The sequence below is a fragment of the Triticum urartu genome, chromosome 5A (genome assembly GCF_056163025.1).
Source record: "Triticum urartu cultivar PI428250 chromosome 5A, HENAU_Tu73, whole genome shotgun sequence".
Taxonomy (NCBI): Eukaryota; Viridiplantae; Streptophyta; class Magnoliopsida; order Poales; family Poaceae; genus Triticum; species Triticum urartu.
Window position 1 is genome coordinate 507316452 of NC_141877.1, and position 12621 is coordinate 507329072.

Consider the following 12621-nt stretch of genomic DNA (forward strand, 5'->3'; position numbering starts at 1 on the left):
GTAGGAACCCACCACATCTATGATAATACCGGGTTTTGTCACAATTATCGTCATAGAAGTGTCATAAGAATGACAGAAAAAATTTGTTCGGCCGAAAATGTCACGGATGTGCCTTTCTTTTGTAGTGCTATCTCTATAGATCTTGATGCCCAATATATAAGGAGCTTCACCGAGGTCTTTCATTGAAAAGTTCTTATTCAAGTATCCTTTTATGCTATTCAGAAATTCAGTATCATTTCTGATCAAGAATATGTCATCCACATATAATATCAGAAATGCTACACAGCTCACACTCACTTTCTTGTAAATACAGGCTTCTCCAAAAGTCTGTATAAAACCATATGCTTTGATCACACTATCAAAGTGTATATTCCAACTCCGAGAGGCTTGCACCGGTTCATAAATCGATTGCTAGAGCTTGCACACTTTGTTAGCACCTTTTTGGATCGACAAAACCTTCTGGTTGCATCATATACAACTCTTCTTTAAGATATCCATTAACGAATGCAGTTTTGACATCCATTTGCCAAATTTCATAATCATAAAATGCGGCAATTGCTAACATGATTCGGACAGACTTAAGCATCACTACGGGTGAGAAGGTCTTATCATAGTCAACTCCTTGAACTTCTCGAAAACCTTTCGCAACAAGTCGAGCTTTGTGAACAGTAACATTATCGTCAGCGCCAGTCTTCTTCTTGAAGAAAAATTTATTCTCTATTGCTTGCCGATCATCGGGCAAGTCAACCAAAGTCCACACTTTGTTCTCATACATGGATTCCATCTCAGATTTCATGGCCTCAAGCCATTTCGCGGAATCTGGGCTCATCATCGCTTCCTCATAGTTCGTAGGTTCGTCATGGTCATGTAACCTGACCTCCAGAACAGGATTACAGTAACCTGACCTCCAGAACAGGATTACAGTAACTTGATCAAAAGTTTCATGATCATCATCATTAGCTTCCTAACTAATTGGTGTAGGAATCACTGGAACTGATTTCTGTGATGAACTACTTTCCAATTTAGGAGAAGGTACAATTCCATCATCAAGTTCTACTTTCCTCCCACTCACGTCTTTCGAGAGAAACTCCTTCTATAGAAACGATCCATTCTAAGCAACGAATATCTTGCCTTCGGATCTGTGATAGAAGGTGTACCGAACAGTCTCCTTTGGGTATCCTATGAAGACACATTTCTCCGATTTGGGTTCGAGCTTATCAGGTTGAAGCTTTTCCACATAAGCATCGCAGACCCAAACTTTAAGAAACGGCAACTTCGGTTTCTTGCAAACCACAATTCATATGGTGTCGTGTCAACTGATTTAGATGGTGCCCTATTTAACATGAATGCAACCTTCTCTAAAGCATAACCCCAAAACGATAGCGATAAATCAGTAAGAGACATCATAGATCGCACCATATCTAATAAAGTGCGGTTACGACGTTCGGACACACCATTACGCTGTGGTGTTACATGTGGCGTGAGTTGCGAAACTATTCCACATTGTTTCAAATGTAGACCAAGCTCGTAACTCAAATATTCACCTCCACGGTCAGATCGTAGAAACTTTATTTTCTTATTTCGATGTTTATCCACTTCACTCTGAAATTCTTTGAACTTTTCAAATGTTTCAGACTTATGTTTCATCAAGTAGATATACCCATATCTACTCAAATCATCTGTGAAGGTCAGAAAATAACGATACCCGCCGCGAGCCTCAACACTCATTGGACCACATACATCAATATGTATTATTTCTAACTACTATGTTGCTCGCTCCATTGTTCCGGAGACCGGAGTTTTAGTCATCTTGCCCATGAAGCATGGTTCGCAAGCATCTAGTGATTCATAATCAAGTGATTCCAAAAGTCCATCAGCATGGAGTTTCTTCATGCGCTTTACACCAATACTAGATCAATGATGGCGCGCGTTGCCGCGCCCGTATATTTGTACAATAAATATACGACCCCATGAAACATATTAAATTTTGCATAAACATAGATCAATATTAGTTAGTAATCAAGGAAAATATCACAGGTACAAACTGGCTTTGGTATGACAACAGATGAAACAACATACACTTAGTAAATATAGAGTATTGTCAAGACAAATAATAAGCAGCAGGACAAACAAACATGTAGTTATTAACTTAAATTGGCATAGTAGATTTTATACATGGCACATTGATGAAATCTTCAGATCTCCAAATGTAACATAATGCGCGACAACCAAGAAGAATTAGGCAAGCCTCATGCACCTGGCCATTTGTGAAAAGTGAGCATTAATTATACATGGATTGCCACATGTATAAAGTGGGGAAAATCCCTTCAAGAAAAAGTGAGCATGTCGGATGTTGATGTAACTGAATCATGAGGTTTACCTGCAGTGAGTTATAGAAACAATGAATAGACATTGTCAATACCTTCTGAAGCAAACTCCATGGATTTTGCAATGAAAGAAAGCGTATATCACTCAGATTTGAGATGAACTTTGAGGAAATGATTGTACTATCAATCCTAAGCAAACATCACATCTTACTACCAAAATTGGAGGTATTATAAAGGTTAGATGAACATAAGGTTCAGAACCTATGAAAATAACTTAGATTCACATATGAATCATCCAAGAAACAACCAAAATGTTTCGGTGGATAGCTAAAAAATATTCCCCAAAAGAGAAGAAATTCCTTCGAAGTTGCTGAACATATCAAAAATAATATAACTACTGATCCCTGTTCACTACATAATTGGATTGATCACTCATAGTTACCCGAAGAAATGGAAGGACTGACCATGGGCTTTGATGAAACCCAAGATCTATAACAGGTGAGCCTCATAAGCCAATTTCAAGATTAACAAACAAAGAAGGTCCTCCATGAATCAGTGTCTCCTACCATGTATGCACCAGCAGATTCTCCGGCCATCCCTAAGCTAAAGTTGTGATAGGAGAGAACTCAGGGCTCAAGCATAGGAACTTTTGTGAAATTATCCAATGATGGCCGCTCCATCGATAGGTGGAGCAGGCTGGTATTCTAGCTTGCTTTCACCATTGGTGGCTGGGCGACTCCGAGGCACCTCCGATGGACTCTATCTCCTTGTGTCCGCACATAAAGTTCATGCCTTTGGTTGGCTACACCAGAACCACCACATAATTTCATTTTTTTTGCCACATCAAAAATTGAGATATGGTATGAAAAAAATAATTTCAAAAATTAAATTAAATTTTGAAAATCTAACTAAGTAAATTTCCATGTATGTCATTTTTTCTCGGATGAATATTTTAACATATACATGCCCAAGACATCCATGGAGTTGAATAAAATAGTTAAGCATACATCCATTATGTCTTCAAACCAGTGCCACCTAGCAAGCACAAAACCAATAGGAGTATAGGTACATTAAGTGACCTGGCCATTAGCTATTGGAGATCGAAAACTATAGGATTCCTTCAGCCAATGGAGTAGAACCAGTTGCCACTTCGTACACAAACACCACCTGCATCAAATTGGGAAGAAACTATAACAAAAGTCAGAACCCATAATTAACTCGGCGAAAGATGTAAGGAACATAGGAAGAAGGGAGAATCTGAAGCAAGGGAGAAGCCAACCAAATTGAACTGGGCACGAATAATAACTATATCTAAGGCATTGATTCCGTATGTACAGGTGGCCATGGGTAATTGAGTTGATAAGCATCAGCTACAAGCCTACAACTGAAACCAAAACTTCTGTGTCCACAGTTACACCCAAACAGAAGCGATCTGGAAACATAGTACATAATCTGAACCACAAAACTACACGCAGCCATACTCAATTCCGGTCAACCATCTTTACTTAAACATGCCACTACTTCCACACATACAATTGTTGTATCATAAACAAATCATGGGCGACCAACGCAACCCCCATGACAACCCGGGGTATATCCGCCTCAGAACATCCAAATTTGTGTATGTAATCACAAGCCTGTAGCAGCAAGTCAGAGTGAACTCAGTAAAAAACTAGGAATCAAATAATTGGGGGTAGAAGTGTTCCTAAATTCTTTATTTTACGGAGTAGAAGTGTTTCTAAATTCCATAGAGAAAAAATTGAGTTAAAAGGGTAGGTAGAAGTGAGGGGAGACAAGCATAGCTCACAAGATGGAGTGGTGACCTTAGCATCAACTATGTCTGTCAAAGACTGTCACAGAATTAAGGAGTCAAGGAGGGTAGTGGGGAACGAACAGCGAGACAACACACGGGAGAGACGATATAGACGCTCACGGAGTGAAGTAGGAATACAAAGCGACATGGTAACTGACTTGCAAGAATCAGCCATCGGTGAGTTAGTGCATATCGATCACCGTTAAAGCTGTGTAACAACGGCGATTTATTTTCTCAATATTCAGCTAGTCGACTCCAATCGGCAGGACATGATTCGTTGCAATCTCCATGATACATCTTCTGAAGGTTCCTTTGTGCCATCTTGAAACTTGTTGTCCCCATCTTGTCCATACTCTGTATAGCTCCGCCATCTAATCATGTACATTTACACTAATCTTTTTTACACACGAACGAGCTTAACTCGTTTCGCCTGATACAATAGATCAAACCAAGTTATAATTGAACATGAAATCAAGAAAAACATTTAGAATTACAATTAGATGCCTGATGCAACAAATCAAGCTAAAAAAGACTTTCAGAACCAATCTGTAGTACTGACCTTGCGGTGCAATCTATGTTGGAAATCATGAAGCAAAAATAACTAAGTAATACTCTACATGATAGAGGCGTTCTCCTCCTGTCCTCCTACTTTCTCCTTCTCATGAATCTAGGGGAAGATATTGTTGATGTAGGGCAGAAGCGCAGAGGCTGTCTTGAACAGCAGCGTGCCTGAGACACTGGTTGAATCGTCATGTAACCGGCAAGCTGACCAGTTGCGTCACTCGAGGTCGAGGTCGTGCAAGGTCCCTATTCCTCAAGGACAAGATCAAGGGAGCCCTAATGCCTGCGTGATTTGGAGCAATAGGTTGCAATTAGCATACCAGATCCTCTCATCTCCTTTTCTCCTCTTGTGAAATCTGACCAATTTCTGTAATCCGACCCTCTCATCTCCTCTTCCACCAACACGGATACCAGATCGAGTAAGTGAATCTATCAAAAAATAGGGGATGCATGGAAGGGGGAGAGACACATACCTATAGAGGATAGACCTAACATCGCTGGTGAGATTTTATGCCTTGCCATGATCTCTATTTTTTGGTGCGAGATTTGGAATTTGTAGCGATCCGGGCGGCTCGACTTCGATAGAGATGTGCTAATTGGTGACTCACTCCAGCGGCAAGCACATGCTTGCCATTTTCCATCGTCTCTCTGTACAGCGGTGACCTCACCCAACGATCCACATCTCAAGGCCTAGGCCAAGATTGGGAGAGGTTGGCATGGAGAGAGGTGGGATGCAGGTCACGGTGGGGAGGGGAGGGGGCGGGGCGCGATGGTGAACAAAGAGCCGTATCGCGGCTGTCTGTTTGGCATTAGACCTCAACCCGCATTAATAACCAAGAGATCTCCGATTTTGTTCTCAGAATAGCGGCCCACACAGCCACACAGGAGGTGCATCGCACGGCCAATAACGACCAATCTATGCCATCAGACGGCCAAAATCAATGAAGGCGTGAGAGGGCTGGAAAAGTGCTCGGTTATAATGTCTTTAAATGACCAAAACGGTAGTGCCACAAATAAGTTGCACTATCATTATTAAACTTGTATGTTTTGGCTTCAATAATATGAATATGTGTATCACTACTATAGAGATTCAACAAAAATGGACCACTCATCAAGGGTGCGTGACCATAAAAGATATTACTCATATAAATAGAACAATCATTATTCTCTAATTTAAATGAATAACCGTCTCGCATCAAACAAGATCCAGATATAATGTTCATGCTTAACACTGGCACCAAATACAAATTATTCAGGTCTAAAACTAATCCCAAAGGTAGATGTAGAGGTGGCATGCCGACGGCGATCACATCGACTTTGGAACCATTTCCCACGCACATCGTCACCTCGTCCTTAGCCAATCTTCGCTTAATCCGTAGCCCCTATCTCAAGTTGCAAATATGAGCAACAGAACCAGTATCAAATACCCAGGCGCTACTACGAGCATTCGTAAAGTACCGATCAATAACACGTATATCAAATATACCTTTCACTTTGCCATTCTTCTTATTCGCCAAATACTCGGGGCATTTCCAGTGACCAGTCCCTTTGAAGTAGAAGCCCTCAGTCTTAGGCTTAGGTCCAGACTTGGGCTTCTTCAATTGAGCAGCAACTTGCTTGCCGTGTGAAGTTCCCCTTCTTCCCTTTGCCCTTCTTCTTGAAAGTAGTGGTCTTTTTAACCATCAACACTTGATGCTCCTTCTTGATTTCTACCTCCGCGGCCTTTAGCATTGCGAAGAGCTCGGGAATTGTCTTATCCATCCCTTGCATATTATTGTTCATCATGAAGCTTTTGTAGCTTGGTGGCAGTTATTGAAGAACTCTGTCAATGACACTATCATTAGGAAGATTAACTCCCGGCTAAGTCAAGTGGTTGTGGTACCCAGACATTGTGAGTATATGTTCACTGACAGAACTATTCTCCTCCATCTTGCAGCTATAGAACTTAATGGAGACTTCATATCTCTCAATCCGGGCATTTGCTTAAAATATTATCTTCAACTCCTGGAACGTCTCATATGCTCCTTGACGTTCAAAACATCGTTGAAGTCCCGGTCCTAAGCCGTAAAGCATGGCACACTGAACTATCGAGTAGTCATCAGCTTTGCTCTCACAGACGTTCATAACGTCCGGAGTTGCTCCTGCAGCGGGTCTTGCACCTAGAGGTGCTTCCAGGACGCAATTCTTCTGTGCAGCAATGAGGATAATCCTCAAGTTACGGACCCAGTCCGTGTAGTTGCTACCATCATCTTTCAACTTAGATTTCTCTAGCAACGCATTAAAATTGAAGGGAACGGTAGCACGGGCCATTGATCTACAACAACATAGACATGCAAAATACTATGAGGTACTAAGTTCATGATAAATTAAAGTTCAATTAATCATATTACTTAAGAACTCCCACTTAGATAGACATCCCTCTAGTCATCTAAATGATCACGTGATTCAAATCAACTAAACCATGTCCGATCATCACGTGAGATGGAGTAGTTTTTGATGGTGAACATCACTATGTTGATCATATCTACTATGTGATTCACGCTCGACCTTTCGGTCGCTGTGTTCCAAGGCCATATCTTCATATGCTAGGCTCGTCAAGTTTAACCCGAGTATTCTGCGTGTGCAAAACTTTCTTGCACCCGTTGTATGTGAATGTAGAGCTTATCACACCCGATCATCATGTGGTGTCTCGGCACCACGAACTGTAGCAATGGTGCATACTCAGGGAGAACACTGATACCTTGAAAGTTAGTGAGAGATCATCTTATAATGCTACCACCGTACTAAGAAAAATAAGATGCATAAAAGATAAAAATCACATGCAATCAAAATAAGTGCTATGATATAGCCATCATCATCTTGTGCCTTCGATCTCCATGTGCAAAGCACCGTCATGATCACCATCGTCACCAGCTTGACACCTTGATCTCCATCGTAGCATCGTTGTCGTCTCGCCAACTATTGCTTATACGACTATCTCTACCGCTCAGTGATAAAGTAAAGCAATTACATAGTGATTGCATTTCATATAATAAAGCGACAACCATAAGGCTCCTGCCAGTTGCCGATAACTGTTACAAAACATGATCATCTCATACAACAATTTATATCTCATCACGTCTTGACCATATCACATCACAACATGCCTGCAAAAACAAGTTAGACATCCTCTAATTTTTTGTTGTAAGTTTTACGTGGCTGCAATGGGCTTCTAGCAAGAACCGTTCTTACCTAGGCATCAAAACCCCAACGATTTTCATCAAGTGTGCTGTTTTAACCATCAACAAGGACCAGGCGTAGTCAAACTCGATCCAACTAAAGTTGGAGAAACAGACACCCGCTAGCCACCTGTGTGCGAAGCACGTTGGTAGAACCATTCTCATGAACGCGATCATGTAATGTCAGTTCGGGCCGCTTCATCCAACAATACCGTCGAATCAAAGTAAGACGCTGCTGGCAAGCAGTATGAAAATTATTGCCCACAACTCTTTGTGTTATACTCGTGCATATAACATCTACGCATAAACCTGGCTCTGATACCACCGTTGGGGAACGTAGTATTTCAAAAATTTCCTACGATCACGCAAGATATATCTATGAGAAAAGGGGGCCGACCCCCCCCCCAACCCTAGTCCAATTCGGTTTGGGCTTTGGGGCATGCGCCATCACCTGGCCGCCACCTCCTCTCTCCACTAGGGTCCATGAAGGCCCATTAACTCCCCGGGGGGGGGGGTCCGCTAACCCCCAATACTCCAGAAAATGCCCGAACCTTTCCGAAACCATTCCGGTGTCCAAACATAACCTTCCAATATATCAATCTTTATGTCTCAACCATTTCGAGACTCCTCGTCATGTCCGTGGTCTCATCTGGCACTCCGAACAAACTTCGGTTCATCAAATCACATAACTCATAATACAAATAGTCATCAAACATTAAGCATGCGGACCCTACGGGTTCGAGAACTATGTAGAAATGACCGAGACACATCTCCGGTCAATAACCAATAGCGGAACCTGGATGCTCATATTGGCTCCTACATATTCTACGAAGATCTTTATCGGTCAAACCGCATAACAACATATGTTGTTCCATTTGTCATCGGTATGTTACTTGCCCGAGATTCGATCATCGGTATCATCATACCTAGTTCAATCTCATTACCGGCAAGTCTCTTTACTCGTTTCGTAATACATCATCGTGTGACTAACTCATTAGACACATTGCTTGCAAGGCTCATAGTGATGTGCATTACCGAGAGGGCCCAGAGATACCTCTCCGATACACGGAGTGACAAATCCTAATCTCGATCTATGCCAACTCAAAAACACCATCGGAGACACATGTAGAGCATCTTTATAATCACCCAGTTACGTTGTGGCATTTGATAGCACGCAAGGTGTTCCTCCGGTATTCGGGAGTTGCATAATCTCATAGTCAGAGGAACATGTATAAGTCATGAAGAAAGCAATAGCAATAAACCTAAACGATCATTATGCTAAGCTAATGGGTGGGTCTTGTCCATCACATCATTCTCTAATGATGTGATCCCGTTTATCAAATGACAACACATGTCTATGATCAGGAAACTTAACCATCTTTGATTAACGAGCTAGTCTAGTAGAGGCATACTAGGGACACTCTGTTTGTCTATGTATTCACACATGTACTAAGTTTCCGATTATTACAATTCTAGCATGAATAATAAACATTTATCGTGATATAAGGAAATATAAATAACAACTTTATTATTGCCGCTAGGGCATATTTCCTTCAATGGAAGATAAACGAACTGCTTTGATTGCTTGGAAGAAAACCTTCATCCCCAAGGAACAAGGATGACTAGGAATTTTAGATATTGCCACTCATAACAAATATCTCCGCATGAAGCACATTCATAATTTTTTTGAAATATGCAGATCTACCTTGGATAAAGCTCATTTGGGACTCCTACTATCCCAATGGCAATTTCACGCCTAGACCAGTGGCTTCCTTATGGTGGAAAGGAATTCTCAAACTTCTCCCTCTGTACAAACAATGCTCTAGGGGAGTGATTGGGAGAGGCAATACAATCTGCTTCTGCCAAGACAATTAGGGTCATGAATCTCTTCAGCATAAATACCCAAAGCTATTTTCCTTCTCTATCTGAGCAAACCTGATAGCGCAAGAATTTCTTCAGGTTGGAGATCCTCTGGACAATTTCCACACACCTCTTTCGGTCCAAGCCCTACATCAATTTTAAGATCTGCAGCTCATCACCCAGAATACACAACTCTCTAATAATACTGATAATTGGGTGTACCCTTAGGAACCAACATTGTCATCCATCTAGATATACAAATGCTTATCCAAGAAAGACCCCTCACCCCCTCCTATATTCAAAGAGCTAAATTTGGAAGAATGCTGCTATGTTAAGATACAAATGTTCTTTTGGCTACTCCTCCATGACAGAGTGAATTCCAGGAAGCTTCTTCATAGAAAATCTTTTCACCTTCCCTCCTATAATTGTGAGCTCTGTCAACAACACACTAAGAAACAAGTTTACACTTATTCTGGGACCGTGACTTTGCGCTCGACTACTGGAGTTCCATCTTGGCTCAACGAAGAATAGGAATTTCACTTTGATGAGATCATGCTACTTACTGAAGCACTTGCCCCAAACATTGCAACGGAAATGTCGATCATGGGTTGCTGGAATATTTGGATGCAGCATAATGGGAAAATCTTCAAAGCACAGCTTCATGCTATTCAAACTTGGAGAAGGGCATTTAAGACATATCTCCTCCTACTCAAGCACCGCATCAAGAATAAATTTGAAGCATTACTTTCGAATTGGGTTGATCAGTTCCTAGCTTAGTGTACGATGATGTCGCTTGGGTTTCATAAAACTAGAGTTGGCTGACTCCCTGTAGGGCTTTTAATTGTACATATTGAACTCCTTTTTTAATTTATACACACACTATAGAACGATTGTTCTATAGTTTCTGCTTCAAAAAAACTACAATAAAAATTCTACATTGAAACCTACATCTGCAACTACACTAAAATCTACAACTACAACTACCCTAAATATTCTAAAAATACAACAACTACTACTACACTAGCCTTTGGGTATGGCTCACCGGGGGCGTTGGCGTCGGCGACAGTGGCGGTGGAGACAGGGAGGTGGGGGCGTTGGAGGCAGTAGAGATGATGACGACAGAGACGACTATGCCGACGGTGGAGAAGTCGAGCAGCGGGGTGGTGACGTCGTGGGTAGGGGTAGCAGTGACGGCGTTGGGGGCGCCGACGCAGGATGGAGAAATGGATGGTTGGGTGGTTGTGGGGGTGTCCGGCCAGGTAGTTGTTCGCGTGGGCTGATGTGGCCCACACCATATGTATTTTTACCTTTTTCTTTAACTTTATAATTTTTCTTTATTTTAGTTTAATTTTTATACACATTGTCTATATTTATAATTATGTTTATTGTAATTTCTTTTGTGTAATGTATATAATAAAATAGTTGAAGAACATAATTAGAACAACATCATTTTAATTAATCTGGCCTAGGTAAGTAATTGATGGATAAAGAATAGCAAATATAATAGTCACTACTCGGTCTAGTTAATTTGCCTAGACTAAGAACATCACTAGTGTAATGAGTCCCACCAGAAGAAATGCTAGCATCAATCCAGCTAGGAGAACAAGCCCAATCATAACACTGGCCAAACATGCATATCGAAGCTTTGTAAATTTTTTGATTTGCTTTCGCATCGCATCATTCTTGACTTGCACCTCATCCCTATCTGTTGTCTTAGTTCTCCACTGGAGTACTTGAGTGACTCACTTACGTATTTCTGCAGGAGATTGACCCATATCTGAATGTACCAAAACTTTGATTCTTCTAGCAGATCACAGTATACACATAATGATGTGAGTGCCGCTAGCTTTGATTTCAACAATTTGCTGAAATAGACCGAGGTATTTTTGTCATATACCTTTTGACGGCTGGCACAAATATAGAACTCTCGATCTGGATTCCATGTTGTGTGCGAGATATTCTTATCAAGAGGGGATAGCCGCAAAGCAGCATGGGTGCCCTCACCCGATTTCCGACAACTTCAACATCGGTGGTCACTAGTAGAAAAAGACCCATTTGTCCCAGTTCATAAGGCCCATTTGTCCCGGTTCGGCAACCGGGACTAAAGGGTCGGTACTAAATCCCAATACATTTAATCATGTTTCATACACGAATCGGGATAGATGGGGCTCATCGTGGCCGTTGCGGCTTGCCCAGGCAGGGGGTCTTTTGTCCCGGTTGGTAGCACCAACCGTGACCAATAAGCGTCCACGTGTCGGTAGTTCAGGGGCTGGGGTTTTTGTTTTTTTAAGGGGGGTTTGGGGGTTTTGTAGGGTTAATTTAGGGGTTTCATATATTGTGTTAGCTAGCTAATAGAGAGAAGTGTCCTCTCTTATCTCCGTTCCTGGTCGACGCTACGTACTATACGTATAGAGAGGACTCAACATGCTAGCTAGTAAGCAAATGAAGGAAACCATTAAGTACAGAAGATCGTCATGAACATATATATATACAGAGAGAAGTGATCGACCTCTCCTTCTCCGAGAGATTGGTCGAACAACAAGTTTTTGTATATCTAACCGGCGCTACTGGCTACATATATACAATATAAGATCTCTTACAATCCCCTAATATTTGAACTCAACTTCCACATGGTATTCCCCGTCTTTTTATCTATGACGTGGTCAAGAAAGAATCCCGCCAATTCCTCTTGAATTGCTTTTATGCGATCTTGTGGTAGGAGTTCATCCCGCAGCTACCAAAGCTAATTTGAAGAAAGGGGTCAATACATATATATGAATGAAACTCAACACAAATGATGGTAATAAAATAAAATTTTGAATATTATTGCTTACGCACTTCA

The 12621-nt window shown here is 41.4% G+C and overlaps 1 pseudogene; it reads left to right on the forward strand.

Annotated features, from left to right (window-relative positions):
* Positions 1–10909: 10909 nt before the first annotated feature.
* LOC147972317 (uncharacterized) overlaps positions 10910–12621 on the forward strand; it is a 43345-nt pseudogene continuing 41633 nt past the window's right edge.